Below are 13,939 nucleotides of genomic sequence, written 5' to 3'. Positions count from 1 at the left end.
AAATTGTTTGTTCCTTGTCATTTATATAAGCTCTTGGCTAAGTAGTTTATTTTCCAAGCAGACATTTAATTGACTTTCAGATCATCAGGACTCTGCAATAGATTGCATTCTTATACTCGATCCTTTGTCCTTCCCTGTATTAGAATTATATATACTGTGCTCTTTGCCATCTGAATTTCCCGAACCTCCTATGGCATCCTGTTTCCTAAGGAGTCCTTTTTCCCTTTGACATGAATTTGGCCACATGACTGGCTTTGGCCTATGTCATCCTAGCAGATATACCACAGACAGAGGCCCTAATGTGCTAGAATGGTTTGGCTTGGCCTTTGTACCTCTGCCATCACCATGAGAAGAACATGGCCCAAGATGCTGCTGGTCCCAGAACCACACAGGTGGAGAAAGCCCCCACACATGCATGCACGATACATCACGGGCTTCCCAGGTGGCTCGGTGGTAAATAATCCATTTGCCAATGCAGAAGACCTGGCTTCCATCTGTGGGTGGGGAAGATCCCCCGGAGAAGGAAATGGCAACCAACTCCAGTATTCTTGCCTGGAAAATTCCAAGGACAGAGGAGCCTACTGGGCTACAGTGCATGGACTCGCAAAGAGTTGGACATGACTGACTGCGTGCATGCATACACACACACACACACACACACACATATTATGTGATACATATATGTGTATATATATTTGTTAAACAACTTCACTCTAAGGAGGTTTAAGAATTATTTGGCTAAGGTGGCTTGTAACAAAATGCAATTATGTAATAATAAACATGTCAAGGAGATTTCAAAAATCTTGTATATATAAATCTATATACACATACTTTTATTTATGCTGCAATGGCTAATTAATATTATTATCAATGGTGGGGCGGGGGTGAGTCCATAACTACATCTACCTCTTTTTCTATTGTCAAGGTTAATCGTTGTATATAAGAGCTGTTAAATCTTTCCTAGTGCCAAATTAGTATCTGGAGTCACAAGGTACCACAGAAATACAGGTAAGGGCTCCATAATTCTATGTGATGTGGAAGCAACCTGAGAAAGTGATATTTCACTTGGGCTTTATAGGATGAGGAACAGTTTGTTGATGTGTTGTTTAGCTACTAAGTTGTGTCCAGCTCTTTGTGACCCCATGGACTGTAGCCCTTCAGGCTTCTCTGTCCATGGGATTTCCCAGGCAAGAATACTGGAGTGGGTTGCCATTTACATCTCCAGGGGATCTTCCCAATCCAAGGACCGGCATCTCCTGCACTGCAGGCAGATTCTTTACCATTGAGCCACCAGGGAAGTCTTGAGCAGCAAGCAGTTAAGCAAGGGATTAAAGTGATGAAGGCTATTCCAGGCATAGAGAATAGTATAAGCAAAGGCCTGGAGACCTAAAAAAAAATCTATTTTCAAGAAAGGGTGAGTATCCTGGTTGGTCTGGGGTACACAGTACAAAGCGAGAAGAGAGGCAGTTGGAAGGAAAAGGCGGGGCCAAACTTGAGGCCTTCTGTGCTAGTTTATGCTTTATGCTATGGCTAGGGAAAGTCAACGGTGGATCTCAGTGAAACTGGATTAGAAGTTTATTAGGTAACTCACTGGATGTATGAAGAATGAAAGGAAGGAGGACAATCACTTTGGAGGTTACTGCAATAATCCTAGGGAGAGATGACTATGCCATAACCAGTGCAGCTGAGCCTGGGGTGAATAAGAACTAAATCTGAAAGACTCTGCCGCAGTAGAACATACAATACCTGGAAGGTGATTGATGGGAAGTGGTGATAAAAGAAAGAGGTCAAGTTATAGGTTGAATTGTGTCCCCTCAAAAAAGACATGTTGGAGTCCTAACCCTCTGATATTTCAGAATTGCAGATGTAATTAGCTTGATGCAGTCATCCTGGAGTAGGTTAGGCCCCCTAATTCAATATGCTCAGTGATCTTATAAACTAATACAGATAAGGATGGTTCTAAGACTTCTAAATTTGGTAACAGCTGATGATGTCTGTATTAGTTTCCTAGGGCTTCTGTACCAAATTACCACAAACTGAGAGGCTTAAAGCCACAAAATGCATTCTGTCACCGTGAAGAGACCAGATGTCCAAAATCCAGGTGCTGTCAGGGCTGGTTCTTCCTGGACACTCTAAGGGAGACTGTCCCATGCCCCTCTCCTAGCTTCTGGGAGTTGATGGCTATCCCTTGAGTTCCTTGGCTTGTAGATACATCACTCCATTCTCTGCCTCTATCTTGTTCTCCGTGTGTCTGTGTGTGTCTCTGTCATCACATAGCCTTCTTATGACAACAATTACTGGATTTAGGGGCCACTCTAATCCAGTATGAGCTCATTTTAACTTTTAGTAGGTGTTTTAATTGTATCTGCAAAGATTCCATTTCCAAATAAGTTCACATTCTGAGGTTTTGGGTAGACAAGAATTGAGTGATGTGGTGGTGGTGGGGGCAACATGGTAAAGAAAATGAAAAAGCACAAAGAAGATAAGTTTTAAACATTTTTAACTGGGAAATAATGATCATGGGGAGAAACTAAGCTCAGTTTGGGACATTTTAATTTGAGGTACCCCTAAGACAGCAAGGTAAAGATTCTGGTAAATATCTGGAAACAGGGTTCTGTATAGCACAGACCTAAACTCCAGAAATGGGCACAGAGGTGGAAGTCACTGAAATATGGGTTATATGTAAAAGTGTGATAATTAATAATGATGATGTAGAATCAAAATCCAAAGAGCATCAGGAACTGGCATCTCTAACTGAAGCATAAATTCTTAGTTTAAGAGATGATTGATGATGACAATGATTATAAATTTACTGGTTATTCACTATATGACAGCTATTCTTTTAAGTGATATACTGAGCTATTTAATTGCTGCAGCTTAAAAAATTAAAACAGAAACTTCAGTTAAATAGAGTCAGGAGACCAGAAGGGGAAGCCTCCATGCCCTTCATTATAAGCAGAACACAAGAGAAAAGGAGCAACTCCTCTTCTTTGCTGGTAAGGACACAGCCAATGAAAAGACATGGACCCTTTGTTTGCTACCACTTTTCCAATTTCCTTTTCCTCTCAAGTGTTCTCCTTCCCTTCCCATGAAGGAACTTGTACATGGCTTACCATGGCTGCAGACCCCCAAAATGCACTTCTCTTCCTGTTGTTGTTTAATCGCCAAGTCGTGTCTGACTCTTTGGGGCCCCATGGCAATTCTCTGATGATTGCAAATAAATTCATCTTCGCTGGAGAAGTATCCAGCAATCTATCTGATTTTAAGTCAACACCTGAATTTAGAAAAGGCACCAGAAATCAAATTGCCAACATCCGTTGGATCATCGAAAAAACAAAAGAGTTCCAGAAAAACATCTACTTCTGCTTTATTGACTATGCCAAAGCCTTTGACTGTGTGGATCACAACAAACTGTGGGATATTCTTAAAGAGGTAAGAACACCAGACCACATCACCTGTCTCCTGAGAAATCTGTATGCAGGTCAAGAAGCAACAGTTAGAACTGGACATGGAACAACAGACTGGTTCCAAATCAGGAAAGGAGTACGTCAAGGCTGTATATCATCACCTTGCTTATTTAACTTATATGCAGAGTACAGCATGAGAATGCTGGGCTGGATGAAGCACAAGCTGGAATCAAGATTGTTGGGAGAAATATCAATAACCTCAGATATGCAGATGACACTATCCTTATGGCAGAAAGCTAAAAAGAACTAAAGAGCCTCTTGATGAAAGTGAAAGAGGAGAGTGAAAAAGTTGGCTTAAAACTCAACATTCAGAAAACTAAGATCATGGCATCTGGTCCCATCACTTCATGGCAAATAGATGGGGAAACAGTGGAAACAGTGACAGACTTTATTTTCTTGGGCTCCAAAATCCCTGCAGATGGTGACTGCAGCCATGAAATTAAAACTCTTGCTCCTTGGAAGAAAAGTTATGACCAACCTAGACAGCATATTAAAAAGCAGAGACATTACTTTGCCAACAAAAGTCTGTCTAGTCAAAGCTATGCTCTTTCCAGTAGTCACGTATGGATGTGAGAGTTGGACTATAAAGAAAGCTGAGTGCTGAAGAATTGATGCTTTTGAACTGTGGTGTTGGAGAAGACTCTTGAGAGTCCCTTGAACTGCAAGGAGATCCAACCATTCCATCCTAAAGGAAATCAGTCCTGAATATTCATTGGAAGGACTGATGCTGAAACTGAAATGCCAATACTTTGGCCACTTGATGTGAAGAACGGACTCATTTAAAAAGACCGTGATGCTGGGAATGATTGAAGGCGGGAGGAGAAGGGGACAACAGAGGATGAGATGGTTGGATGGCATCACTGACTCAATGGACATGAGTCTGAGTAAACTCTGGGAGTTTGTGACAGACAGGGAAGCTTGGCATGCTGCAGTCCATGGTGTTGCAGAGTTGGACATGACTGAGTGACTGAACTGAACTGAACTGAACTGAAAAACAGCAGAAAACCCTAAGAGGTAGGTATTATTATGATACTCACCTACAGAAAAGGAAACTGAGGCAAGAGAAGGGTTAAGTAGCTTGTCTAAAGTCAAACTGCCAGTAAGTGGAGGAGTCTGGACCGTAACCCCAGTCTGAGGGCTCCAGAGCTCTGCTTATCTGCTGGGCTATCCCCCAAATCCTAGGGAAGGAGCGGGCCTGTTCAGAAGCAGCTGGCTCTCATCCTACATGGCTACATTTAGTCCCATCATTTTCAACAAGAATAATTAAGTAGAAAAAGCTGTGATTCTTGAAGGGACACTATACTTCTCTTTCAAGGATGTCTCCTGTTGGATGCTGTAGGTTGAGCCCAGACTACCCAACCAGCTGTGTAAAGAAGGAAATGACTATTCAGATGGATGATGGCTAAATCAACTCCTAGGGTGTATTCTGTGTAATTCATACTACATGGAACTTCAAGAAATGTCTTTCCTATGCCCTAAAGTAGTAAATCACTGTGTGTCTGAATGTGCATATACAAAATGTGTGTGTATTTTATATGTGTGTATGTGTATATATATCTTTTTAATCAATGAAGGCTAAGATCAAGTCATTCAATTCAACTATTCAACATGTCCTCAAAAATTTCATTATAAGACTTTAAGCAATTTTCACTCTTAAGTAATAGAGTAGTTCCTCAGTATCTTGGCTCTAGGATCTCCTGCAGATACTAAAATCTAAGGATGCTCACGTCCCTTACATAAAATGGTGGAGTATTCACATATAATCTATGCATATCCTCCTGTTTATTTTAAATCATCTCTAGATTACTTAAAATACCTAATACTATGTAAATGTCATGGAAATAGCTGTAAATACAATGTAAACACTATGCAAATAGTTGGTGTGTGGCAGATTTAAGCTTTGCTATTTGGAATTCTCCAGATCTTTTTTTCCGAAATACTGTTGATCCATGGTTGGGTGAATCTGTGGATATGGAGAGCTGACTGTATTTCTTAATTTTACCATGTTATAGAAGAACATTGTACAAATATGTACATTCACAATCACTATTTCCTGATAGGTTTTTTTTTAAACAGAAGTTTTCAATACAAAAAAGAAACACATTATATAACATATAACATTACAATGAAATTATCTTCTCTCATGAAACAGGTCAGTATTAGAAGATCTTCATTCTTTATTTGGCAGCAAAATTTTTGAACTGTTTGGTTTAATTTTTGTTTGATTTTTGAGCAAAAAATCATGATTTAAATCCTAACAACAAGAGAAAAAGAAAGAGAAGAACTTGTATTGGAATAATGATAACTCAAGAGTTTGGAGATGAGAAATTTATTAGCAAAAAGCCAAACCTGGATAAACGAAACTCAAGGAAAATGCCCTGAGATTTGAAGTTAAGGACAATTTAAGATGAAAAAATAATATATGGGAGCAAAATCTGCCACCCCAAAATGTGCCTCTCTGGCATGAGGATTATTTTAAGTTGATTATTTTCAAGAAACAAAAGACTCAGGAAGAGCTTTTACCTCCCCCTTAACTGCCTAAAAGAATTTAGATAAAGGGTTTGTTCCAAGAGAGTAGATAACTACATGTGAAGTAGACAGGGAGGAACTGAGCAAAGTCTGCTTATTCAAATTTCTGTGTTCCATTGTTTCTGCATGGCCCAGAAAAGATTTCTTTACCAAACATTTGCTCTTTTCGTCTTCCTGGGAATTGCTTCCTTCCCTTTCCTTTTGCAGTCCCAGACCCCTAACCCCTTCTCCTCGGTCCTTTAGTCAAGAATGACATCTATAACTCATTTTACCTGTCTTTGGAATCTCTTATATATGGATTCCCCATATATAAGCAATTTTTCTTTCTCCTGTTAATCCATCTTAAACTCATTTTTTAACTATTAAACCAGCCAAAAGAACCTAGAAGGGTGGGAGGAAATGATTTCCCACCCCCAACAACAATAGTCCATTTCTTTTAATTCTGACCACTTTAAATCCTGTGGCTCACACAATGCTTTCCTGACAGCTCCAGCTCCGCTATGCCCTTTCTCTAAAATCAATACCACTTCCCTCAAGTTTATTTCCCTTTGTCACTTTTCTCCAGGTTCTAGATGGAAATGATGTTTTCTGCCTAAATATCTGAGTTTGTAGTGCCTGAGGAACCTAATATTTATACATTGGCAATATGATCTGGTGATTTATAGTAAGAAATGTATATTTGGCTTTGTCCCCATTTCTGGCACAGAGCTCTTAAAACTCTTCAGTTCAGTCACTCAGTCTTGTCCAACTCTTTGCGACCCCATGGACTGCAGCACACCAGGCCTCCCTGTCTATCACCAACTCACGGAGCTTATTCAAACTCATGTCCACCAAGTCAGTGATGCCATCCAACCATCTCATCCTCTGTCATGCCCTTCTCCTCCGGCCTTCAATCATTCCCAGCAGCACGGTCTTTTTAAATGAGTCCGTTCTTCACATCAAGTGGCCAAAGTATTGGCATTTCAGCTTCAGCATCAGTCCTTCCAGTGAATATTCACTGATTTCCTTTAGGATGGAATGGTTGGATCTCCTTGCAGTTCAAGGGACTCTCAAGAGTCTTCTCCAACACCACAGTTCAAAAGCATCAATTCTTCAGCACTCAGCTTTCTTTATAGTCCAACTCTCACATCCATACATGACTACTGGAAAGAGCATAGCTTTGACTAGATGGACTTTCGTTGGCAAAGTAATGTCTCTGCTTTTTAATATGCTGTCTAGGTTGGTCATAACTTTTCTTCCAAGGAGCAAGAGTTTTAATTTCATGGCTGCAGTCACCATCTGCAGGGATTTTGGAGCCCAAGAAAATAAAGTCTGTCACTGTTTCCACTGTTTCCCCATCTATTTGCCATGAAGTGATGGGACCAGATGCCATGATCTTATTTTTCTGAATGTTGAGTTTTAAGCCAACTTTTTCACTCTCCTCTTTCACTTTCATCAAGAGGCTCTTTAGTTCTTCTTAGCTTTCTGCCATAAGCGTGGTGTCATCTGCATATCTGAGGTTATTGATATTTCTCCCAACAATCTTGATTCCAGCTTGTGCTTCATCCAGCCCAGCATTTCTCATGCTGTACTCTGCATATAAGTTAAATAAGCAAGGTGATGATATACAGCCTTGATGTACTCCTTTCCCAATTTGGAACCAGTCTGTTGTTCCATGTCCAGTTCTAACTGTTGCTTCTTGACCTGCATACAGATTTCTCAGGAGGCAGGTGATGTGGTCTGGTGTTCTTACCTCTTTAAGAATTTCCCACAGTTTGTTGTGATCCACACAGTCAAAGGCTTTGGCATAGTCAATAAAGCAGAAGTAGATGTTTTTCTGGAACTCTTTTGTTTTTTCGATGATCCAACGGATGTTGGCAATTTGATCTCTGGTTCCTCTGCCTTTTCTAAAACCAGCTTGAACATCTGGAATTTCACAGTTCACATGCTACTGAAGGCTGGCTTGGAGGATTTTGAGCATTACTTTGCAAGTGTGTGAGATGAGTGCAGTTGTGCGGTAGTTTGAACATTCTTTGGCACGGCCTTTCTTTGGGACTGGAATGAAAACTGACTTTTTCCAGTCCTGAAGCCACTGCTGAGTTTTCCAAACTTCCTGGTATATTGAGTGCAGCACTTTAACAGCATCATCTTTTAGGATTTGAAATAGCTCAACTGGAATTCTATCACCTCCACTAGCTTAAAACTCTTGGAATGTCCTAAGTGATGACAGTCATAGGGTCTCGTTTCTTATGTTAATGTGACATTTTTGAAAAGCACCTTAATGATGGGGGCTGGTTGCCAAAGGAGCCAGCCACATGATTAGAAGGTTGGAACTTTCAGTGCCCCACCTCCACTCCCCACCCCATACCTCTAGGGTGGGGGCAAGGGGCTGAAAAGTGACTTCATTCACCAACAGCCAATGATTTACTCAATCATGCCTTTTTAATGAAACCTCCATAAAACACCAAATGTACAGGGTTTGGAGAGTTTCCAGGTTGGTGAACATGTAGAGGTGTGGGGAGAGTAGTTGAGCCCAGAGTTGAATGGAAACTCTGCGCCCTTGCCCCACACTGTGCTTCACGCCTGTTTCTTCCATCTACCTGTTCCTGACTTATGATGTTTAGTTGCTTCAGTCGTGTCCAACTGTTTGAGACCCTATGGACTGTAGCCCACCAGGCTCCTCTGTCCACAGGATTTCCCAGGCAAGAACACTGGAGTGGGTTGCCATTTACTTCTCCAGGGGATTTTCCCAACCCAGGGATTGAACCCGAGTCTCCTGCATTGCAGGCATATTCTTTACCACTGAGCTACCCGGGAAGCCATTCCTGATTTATATCCTTTCATAATAAACAGGTTCAGTTCAGTTCAGTTCAGTTCAGCTGCTCAGTCGTGTCTGACTCTTTGCGACCCCATGGATTGCAGCACGTCAGGCTTTCCTGTCCATCATCAACTCTGGGAGCCTACTCAAACTCATGTCCATCAAGTCGGTGATGCCATCTGACCATTTCATCCTCTGTCGTCCCCTTCTCCTCCCGCCTTCAATCTTTTCCAGCATCAGGGTCTTTTCCAATGAGTCAGTTATTTGCATCAGGTGGCCAAAGTACTGGAGCCTAAACTTCAGTATCAGTCCTTCCAATGAATATTCAGGACTGATCTCCTTTAGGATGGACTGGTTGGATCTCCTTGCAGTCCAAGGAACTCTCAAGAGTCTTCTCCAACATCACAGTTCAAAAGCATCAATTCTTAGGCACTCAGCTTTCTGTATGGTCCAGCTCTCACATTCATACATGACTACTGGAAAAACCATAACTTTGACTAGAGAGACCTTTGTTGGCAAAGTAATATCTCTGCTTTTTAATATGCTGAATAGGTTGGTCATAGCTTTTCTTCCAAGGAGCAAGCATCTTTTAATTTCATGGCTGCAAGTCACCATCTGTAGTGATTTTCGAACCCAAGAAAATAAAGTCTGTTTCCATTATTTTCCCAACTATTTGCCATATTAAAAAATTAATTAATTGAAATAAAAAGCCTAGTTCCACATTCACATTAGCCATATTTTGCACTAGTCTGGTGGCCACTGTATTGGACAATGCAAATACAGAGCATTTCCATCATTACAGAAAATGCTACTGGACAGTGCTGGTCTAGACACTATCAGATCAGATCAGATCAGTCGCTCAGTCATGTCTGACTCTTTGCGACCCAATGAATCTCAGCACGCCAGGCCTCCCTGTCCATCACCAACTCCCGGAGTTCACTGAGACTCACGTCCATCGAGTCAGTGTATCCCAGCATAATTCCCAGTGGATATTAATAGTATACCAAATTACAGGAAAGGAATCTGACATCCAGAGTCTTTAAATCACTTATGCAAACTCCCAAAGTATTGAGGCTGGAGCTGAAGTCAGTCTGATTTTTAAATACCTATTCTTTCATCTATCAGGCTCTTCTTTGTACCCTGCATGAAGGAGAGAGTTAACCAATCAACAGATCCCTGATTTTACCATATGTTGGAAAATGTTGTAATTTTCTTAAAAGGGATTTTTGAAGAATATTAGTTCAGTTCAGTTCAGTCACTCAGTCGTTTCTGACTCTTTGTGACCCCATGAATCACAGCACACCAGGCCTCCCTGTCCATCACCAACTCCTAGAGTCTACTCAAACTCATGTCCATTGAGTCGGTGATGCCATCCAGCCATCTCATCCTCTGTCGTCCCCTTCTCCTGCCACCAATCCCTCCCAACATCAGGGTCTTTTCCAATGAGTCAACTCTTTGCATGAGCTGGCCAAAATATTGGAGTTTCAGCTTTAGCATCAGTCCTTCCAATGAACACCCAGGACTGATCTCCTTTAGGATGGACTGGTTGGACCTCCTTACAGTCTAAGGGACTCTCAAGAGTCTTCTCCAACACCACAGTTCAAAGCATCAATTCTTCAGCACTCAGCTTTCTTCACAGTCCAACTCACATCCGTACATGAGGTTATCTAGTAAGTAAGTTGTTTTTTCTGAGTTATGTGAGCAGCTCAAGCAAATTACTCAAACCCAAGGAGGAGGACAACGAGTCAAGTATGGCTCAGATGGTAAAGCATCTGTCTACAATGCAGGAGACCTGGGTTCGATCCCTGGGTTGGGAAGATCCCCTGGAGAAAGAAATGGCAACCCACTCCAGTATTCTTGCCTGGGAAATCCCATTGATGGAGAAGCCTGGTAGGCTACACCCATGGAATTGCAGAGTCGGACACAACTGAGTGACTTCACTTAAGGAGGAGGACATGGGAACCTCCAATCCACAGGCCTTTGTTCGGAAGCACAGGTGACAACTTGGACTTGTGAATGACATCTGAAGGAAGAGAGGTAGTCCTGTAGGACTGAGCCCTTAGCCTGTGGGATCTGATACTATCTCCAGGTAGACAGTATTAGAATTGAGCTGACCTGTAGGAGACTCAGCTGTTGCTAAGAACTGCTTGCTATGGGGGAAAACACACATTGGAATTGGTACCAGAATTGCAACTAACCCCCAATTTCAGACAGATGTTCACAGTACTAGCTTAAATGGACTAACAGTAATCAAGTTAGGATCCAAAAGATGAAGGAAGCAGGACATAAGATTTAAGAAATTCAGGGGAATGGGGCATTAATAAAGTAGAGGGCAAAGGTATCTTCTTCATAATTTTGTCTGTAATTGGGTCCACCTAAAGGAATCACTCTGCATATAAGTTAAATAAGCAGGGTGACAATATACAGCCTTGATGTACTCCTTTCCTGATTTGGAACCAGTCTGTTGCTCCATGTCCAGTTCTAACTGCTGCTTCTTGACCTGCATATGCAGAGTACATCTTTTGAAGTGCCAGGCTGAATGAAGCACAAGCTAGAGTCAAGATTTCCGGGAAAAATATCAATAACCTCAGATATGCAGGTGACACTATCCTTATGGCAGAAAGCTAAGAAGAACTAAAGAGCCTCTTGATGAAAGTGAAAGAGGGGAGTGAAAAAGTTGGCTTAAAACTCAACATTCAGAAAACTAAGATCATGGCATCCGGTCCCATCACTTCATGGCAAATAGATGGGGAAACAGTGGAAACAGTGACAGACTTTATTTCTGGGGATCCAAAATCACTGCAGATGGTGAGTACAGCCATGAAATTAAAAGATGCTTGCTCCTTGGAAGAAAAGCTATGACCAACCTAGACAGTATATTAAAAAGCAAAGATATTACTTTGCCAACAAAAGTCTGTGTAGTCAAAGCTATGGTTTTTCCAGTAGTCATTATGGATGTGAGAGCTAGACTATAAACAAAGCTGAGCGATGAAGAATTGATGCTTTTGAACTGTGGTGTTGAAGAAGACTCTTGAGAATCCCTTGGACAGCAAGGAGATCCAACCAGTCAGTTGTAAAGGAAATCAGTCCTGAATATTCACCAAAGGGACTAATGTTCAAGCTGAAATGCCAGTACTTTGGCCACTTGATGCGAAGAACTGACTCACTGGAAAAGACCCTGATGCTGGGAAAGATTGAAGGCAGGAGGAGATGGGAATGACAGAGGATGAGATGGTTGGATGACATCACCGACTCTAGGGACAGGGGTTGAGTAAGCTCTGGGAGTCATGATGGACAGGGAAGCCTGGTGTGCTGCAGTCCATGGGGTCGCAAAGAGTTGCACACGACTGAGCAGCTGAACTGAACTGAAAGGAATCACGTGGCCAATCTCTTTTAGAGGTCTTTGGTAACATGGTAACCCACTCCAGTACTCTTGGAAAATCCCATGGATGGAGGAGCCTGGTAGGCTATACAGTCCATGGGGTCGCAAAGAGTCAGACATGACTGAGTGACTTCATTTTCTTTCACTTGGTAACATGAGAAATCCCCTCACTACCATTGCCTAATTGTTCTAATAAATCTGCAAATGTTCCAATCATTACATAATATTTATGACTGGGCAGTGAGTTAAAAATATTCTTTGTCCTCACTGACCTTCTATTCATCCCACGCTATAAAATTCGAAGAAAACTTCAGATTATATTGTTTCCCAGCACCACACAAGTTTTAAGTGGAAATAACTGCATGGTGATTTTACAACAGGACAGTTCATGTGCAGCAGTCAATCCCTCCTATTCTGGATGAGGATAAGCCTGCTTGTGTTTCTGTAAAACAGCCTCCCTAAAGGTGCAGGATCAGAATCTTAAATACCTGTATGTATCAGATGTTCTGCCATTATCCCTCCTGTTCCTCTCCCCCTTTCAACTTTGGTGCACACCAACCTAACCTCCAGCCATCAGCACCTGCCTTCCTCTGCCCGAGAGCTCCCCTTTGGCCTCTGGGGCCTGCTTTGGTTGTCCCTGTGACATGCCACGGGGACTTCCCAGGTGGTGCTAGTGGTAAAGAACCCTCTTGTCAATGCAGGAGACACAAGAGATGTGGGTTTGATCCCTGGGTTGGGAAGATCCCCTGAAGGGAGGGTACAGCAACCCACTCCAGTATTCTTGCCTAAAGAATCCCATGGATAGAGGAGCCTGGCGGGCTACAGTCCATGGGGTCACAAAGAGTTGGACAGGATTGCAGTGACTTGCACGCACACGTGATGTGCCACAAGTGCCTGGGAATTCATTATTTCCCCCCACTTCAGCAGCAGCTGTCAAACGATGACTGACAGGAGTTGATGGAGGGGATAACCCTGATGTACATATCAGGTTACTGGATCCCTGTGTTTCCCACAGACATTAAGTCCCAGTCATTCCCATTTTTACTGGTTTGATAATATGCTTTATATTTCTGCTCTTCCATTTCTCACTTCCCCGCTCCCTTGCTAGCATTCCCTTCACTTTGTCCAAAAAACTATTTACACGCAAATCTGTTGTCTCTGAGTCAGCTTCCAGAGGAAGTCAAACAAAGATAGTATGCAATTTTGTATTTATCAAAATTAATAGAATGTCTATGAAAGTCCCGGAACAGCTTGGAACAAAGCAACTTCTTGACAAACTGTGGATGGATCCAGAGTCTCCAGTGTGACTGCCAGATGACTCTAGAGACAGTACCTAAATCTCAAAGCAAAATTCAGTGTAATCTGGAGCGTAAACAGTATGTGCCACATAGCATTTTCTGGAAGAAGGAAGAACTACGAGATGCAGAGTGAAATTCAACAGTAATACAAAATCATGACTCTAAAATGGCTGGAAATCATTGTCTGCAAGACAGCCCCATGACATCTTTCAATCTGGCTGTCACTGGAGCTACTTAAGATGTCAGAGAAGTTGGCAATAAATTACTTGTTCATCAATGGTGAAAAAAAAACATAGCTGCCAATCTGTAAAACCACATATCCTTGAAATGGGAAGCAAAGATGGCACTGGATAGAAACCCAGTAAACAGCAGCTGCCCAGTGAGAACAGCAAAGCTGTGTGTGAGCTCATAGGCCCTGGATTTATTTGCTTTGACATTTTTAAAAGGAAATTTAATTGGATTATGT

At 41.9% G+C, this 13,939-nt stretch overlaps 1 protein-coding gene across 5 annotated transcripts in view; it reads right to left on the bottom strand.

Annotated features, from left to right (window-relative positions):
* The window catches only part of EFHC2 (EF-hand domain containing 2), a 240,422-nt gene that overhangs the window by 1,534 nt on the left and 224,949 nt on the right, over nucleotides 1-13,939 (bottom strand). The gene's annotated exons all lie outside the window — the stretch shown is intronic.

The sequence above is a fragment of the Bos javanicus genome, chromosome X, assembly GCF_032452875.1.
Source record: "Bos javanicus breed banteng chromosome X, ARS-OSU_banteng_1.0, whole genome shotgun sequence".
Classification (NCBI taxonomy): Eukaryota; Metazoa; Chordata; class Mammalia; order Artiodactyla; family Bovidae; genus Bos; species Bos javanicus.
This window is presented reverse-complemented; position numbering and strand designations above follow the sequence as displayed.